The sequence below is a fragment of the Psammomys obesus genome, unplaced genomic scaffold, assembly GCF_907164565.1.
Source record: "Psammomys obesus unplaced genomic scaffold, mPsaObe1.curated_primary_1811, whole genome shotgun sequence".
Taxonomy (NCBI): domain Eukaryota; kingdom Metazoa; phylum Chordata; class Mammalia; order Rodentia; family Muridae; genus Psammomys; species Psammomys obesus.
The window spans coordinates 3,982,411-3,987,685 of NW_026590062.1; positions in this window are offsets into that span (position 1 = coordinate 3,982,411).

Sequence of the window (5,275 nt, forward strand, 5' to 3'; positions counted from 1 at the left end):
GTGATTGCAGTGGCATCGTACGTCTAACATGGAGGCTGTCTTCCGCCAGAGCTGACATTCTAAATTCTTGGATGTTTTTTCTGTTTTGGTATATTTGCTTGTTGTTTGCTGGTGTGATGTTTTATGCACGCATGAATGGTAGCTGTGTGGGCTCAAATTTCAAGTACAAATGTTACAGCAAACCCAGAAGTCATTCAAAATTCCAACATGAAGAGACCTGTTCAGCAGCCATGAGCAAAGCCAGCTAACTACAGAGTCCAGTTCCTGACTGATGCTGGACAGTCTAGAAAAAGGCCTCTTCCTACAGGTTAATTCCTGAAGAGAAGGTGACCAGGAGGTAGATTCCAGACACTCACACACAAGACAGGCACCTCTCGGGGCGGGGGGGGGGGGGGGGTTTGCATTCCCTGGAAGAAGTAAGTTCAAGCCAGCTCTCCTTCATAGTTCTGTTCCCAGTAACAAGTCTTTTGTTTTGCCCATGACCTTGACCTAGGTGATGCCCTGGGCCACTGGCTCTAGGGCCAATTTTTGCAGAACTAGCAGGCTCTCACCAAATGGGCAATGTTGTAACCTGCCTTAGCCACTTTTTCCCCACCCTTTATCCTCCTGGTTTCACCCCCTACCACTAGATAGGAGAGAAAGGAGGAGAGAGGAGAGAGAGAGAGATTCTTGAATCTAGTTTCTTTCTTCTTGTTTTTCTTTGAGCACCACAACCAACCCCATCGAACGAGCAACACCCACCAACCCAGCCTCTCAAGGCCTTAGCATTTATGTACCCTCTGAAAAGCTCCCAGAATTCCAGATGTCACACAATTACAGGAACTATCTGCAGCTAGCAAAACCACCTTTCTGCTAGAACGAGACAAATCCTAGTCAGCAGCTGTGGACAGTCCAAAGCAGCCCCGTATCCCTACACCTCGGATTAAAACACGAGCACATTCTTGTAATAGTTCTGTGTTGTTGTTGCTGTTGTTTTTTTTAAAGAAAATAACATTCCAGAATTGCCACTTCCCAATGTCAGAGCCCACAGAGGTCCTTCATAGCAGTTGGCTACCGGGGCATCAATGGTCCACTGTCATGACTCCTTGTGAGCAATGCTGCGGGCGGTGCCTCACTTGAAGTGCCCCCTGCCTGCCGTAAAGAAAGGAAGCGGCAGAAAGTGAAAATGATCTTAGCGCCGCTGAGGCTGAGGGCTGTAGGCTGGACCTGCAGAGGAGGCAGCAGAGGCTGGGGTCGTGGGGAGCCAGCAGTCATGAGACCAAGAGGCTCCTGAGGTCTCCCTAATATAGAGGGCAGTGGAGGAGCCAAGCCCAGAAGGGAGAGGGTGCTCAGGCCATGCAGGGCAATACAGGGTGTCCCTGTGCAGAGGACGCCTCTGCACATCTGACTGGGCAAAGAAATAAGTGGAGCCCCGGGGTGGTGGGGATGATTGGGCCAGCAGAGGGAGTCAGGCGAGACTGGAGATGCAGTCCCATCTTCAGACCCTACAAGAAAGTGAGGAGAGAAGCACCTTCTCCAGGTTGTCCTTCCTCCTCCACACGCGACCAGGGCTGTTCTCCTTCCCAGGTGCCATGCTTACACACACAACAATTAAATAAGTAATTATATAAAAAAAATTGTTTTTACAAATGCTCACCTCGTACTTTATTGACTTTAGCTGGGCATGCGCACCCCTTTAATTCCAGCACTTGGGAGGCTGGGATAGATCTCTGTGAGTTCAAGGCCAGCCTAGTCTACATAATGAGTTCCACGACAGCCGAGCTACAGTGAGACAGTGAGACCATGTCTCAAACAAACAAACAAACAAACAAACGCAAACTTTAAATTTTACTTTATGTGTATGAATATTTGTTTGTCCACATATATGTATGTGTACCATATACATGCCTGGTAACCACTGAGGTCAGAAGAGGGCATTGATCCCCTGGAATTAAAGCTATGGATGGTTGTGAGCCACCATTTGGACTCTGGGAACCAACCCTGGGTCCTCTGTGACAGCAACAGGAGCTACTGAGGAGTCTCTCTAGCCTCCATGGGCACCTTTTAAAAGTCCAGAGAAGCCAGGCGCCTGTAATCCCAGCACTTAGGGAGCAGAGGCAGGCGGATCTCTGTGAGTTCGAGGCCAGCCTGGTCTACAAAGCAAGCCCAGGACAACCAGGACAACACAGAGAAACTCTGTCTCAAAAAGACAGAAAACAAAGAACAATCAATCAATCAATAAACGAACAAACAAATAAAAGTCCAGAGAATGAAACCAACTAAGGTGTTCCTCTGTAAAGGATCCGTGTCCGTCAGTTTTCCTCTATTATGACAACAGGGAGCTCCACCGTGGAGCTTGGGCTGGAGCAACTCAGGTGCCTCCTCTTACCTTAAAGTGTCCTTCACCTGCCAAGCCTGGGGACCAAGACTTTACCATATGGGTCTCAGGGAACAGTTATCTAGGCCAGAACAGGAATGATGAAATGGAAATTAGAAAGCTGGGTGCAGTGGTATAGTCCTAGCACTTGTGATGGGAGCAAGAGGATCAGGATCAGGAGTTCAAGGCCAGCCTCTGCCACACAGAGTGACAGAGGCCAGCCTGGAGATTGTGCTTCAAAAGCCAAACCCAAAACCGGGCAGACAGTAATGCAAACTGTAATGTACTCACTTAGGGAGGAGCAGGCAGCTAGGAAAAGAAAGTCAAGTAGCTGTGCTGGAACAGGAGAGAAAGGAGGTGAGATAGGGAGAGCAGATCAGTGCCGCATGGCGGCCATGTCTGTCAAAGAAGCATGCCCGTAACTGATGCTGACTAACAGTGTATGGGCTATGGGCCAGGGTTGGAGAGCTGGAGGACCAGGTTCGATTCCCAGCACCACATGGATGAGGGGTAGGGATCTGACCTCTGTGGGCACCAGGAATGCAAATGGTGCACAGACATACATGTAGACAAAACACTCATACACATGAAATAAATAAATCTAAAATAATAAATAAATAAATAAATAGATAGATAGATAGATAGATAGATAAATAAATAAATAAATAAATAAATATTGGGTGGTGGTGGCGCACGCCTTTAATACCAGCACTCAGAAAGCAGAGGCAGGAGGATCTCTGTGAGCCTGAGGCCAGCCTGGTCTACAGAGTGAGACTTTGTCTGAAAAAAAACAGCAGAAGACAACAATAGGGTCTACCAGAGCAGAGCGCTCACCCAACATGCACAAGGCCCAGAGTGATCAAAACCCTACACAGGAAAGAGTCATGCAGAATTCTGCCCACAGCAGCATCCGCCGGGGACAAACTGAGGGACACGGAGACAACTCTGGCCTTTTATTTTTTCGTATACCACTCTATTTTTCACTTGCTGCAGCACTTTACAATGCAAGAAGTTTGTTTCTAGCTGAGTGCGGTGGCACACACCTTTAATCCCAACACTCGGGAGGCAGGGCCAGGCTCATCTCTGTGAGTTCCAGGCCAGCCTGGTCTACAGCCACGGCTACCCAGAGAAACCCTGCCTCAAAAAAGCAAAAACATAAAAAAAAGAAAAAGTTTGTTTGCTTATAGGTTAACTTAAAGGCTATAAATACTTCAATTTTTTTCTCTAAATATTACATTTATTTATTTGTTTGTGTGTTTATTTGGGGGTTGGAGCCATGCACCTGCTGTCGTCATGTGCAGAGGTCAGAGGGCAACCTGAGGGAGCTGTCCTCTTCTTCCACCATGTCGGTCCTGGGAGCCGACTTGGTACCATCAGACTTGGTATCAAGCGCCTTTACTTGCATAGCCACCGTGCCAGCATTTCTTTACATCCTCACCAAGTGTTACGTTTTTTATTTAATTTAATTTTTATTGTGATTTTTGCCTCAAGTCCTCCAGGGTGTTCCTGAGGGCTTCCCGTCCTCTACCCTCTGTGCTGGGGTCGCAGGCATGTTGATCAGAGGCCAGAGGCTGTGGATGCCCTGAAGATGGAGTTACAGGGGTTGTGAGCTTCCTGACGCGGGTGCCGGGAATCGAACTTGAGTCCTCCAGAAGAGCAGCACATCCTCTCGGACTGTTGGCTAGGGTACGGGGCAGAGTGGCCACCGGCTTTCCGTCCATCCTTCCCCTGCTGGACAGCATTAGAGAAGTCACTGAGCCCCTTTGATCAAGCACATTCTTTTCTGCCGAAAAAGTGGATAGTCACAGAAGGTACGGAGAGGTGAACAGAGGAAAGCAGGTTTACCATGTGATTACTGCCCCCTCTGGAGACAGTGACCCTCCCATGCCACCCTGTCGGTGAATTAACACCTGTCTTAGGGTCAGACACCATGAAACTGTTAAAATGTTGTAGAACACAGCCCTCCCCCCACAGGTTTTTAGGAAGGTCTCTGTTAGGCGTAAATCTCAGGTAGAAGCCCATGGGGTACTGAGCAGGAACAGGGACGCATCCCTGGTACCAGAATGTCACAACCGCATATGGGGAGGCCAGCAGGTTTCCGGCTATCTCTATCCTGTCCCACATCGGTGACACATCTGACCTTCCATTAGCATCAGAGGTAAGAAGCCAGTGTTGGGTTTAAACACTGGGATTTCGGGACCTGAGGCAGGGTCCTTGACCTCTCTGAGTCCGTTTCCTTTTGGACCTCACTGGCAGGTGGGGATGAGAGATTGCACAGACTCACCTGGCACCTGTCATGGGTGGCACCATCGCCAGGCCCCTGCCTGCTGTCTGCTCGGGCAGGGCTGGCAGTTCACCTGCTGTGTCTGGGTCACTGAACACACCCCAAGATGAAGTTGGGGAGTTTTAAAGATGTTCTGTGTGCCGCGTGTTCCAGTGCTGGAGTGGACCAGGCAGGAATATCTGCGGTGGGGAAGCTCCTCAGGTGCTCGGTGTGGAAGGCTGCAGACTTCAGGGAGAGCCATGGACATCTGCCCCGTAGGCCTGGAAGGTTCCAGCTGCCTGCGACAGAAGAGAGTACAGACAGGGCAGCTCAGCCTGGTGCCTTCTGGGTAGCACAGTCAGTTTAATCGTAGGGCTTCTGTGAGATGCAGATCTCAAGAGAATCCCGGCCTCAGGTGGCTTCACGTGGTCTTCCCAGCTCTTTCCTCTGCTCTGACCTTCCCGTGTGACAAAACGGGTTCTCCTCTGCTGCAGAAAAGAGGCCTGGGGAGGTGAGGGTAGCATGGGGGGGTCTCAGGAGCAGAGCCTCTGTCCAGTCAGACCCACCAACCTGAGACAGGGCCACGATCTGTGCTCCCTTGTGGCTCAAAGAATAGGGTGTACTGTCCTAGGAACCAGCTCAGCCCCTTTCCTCCT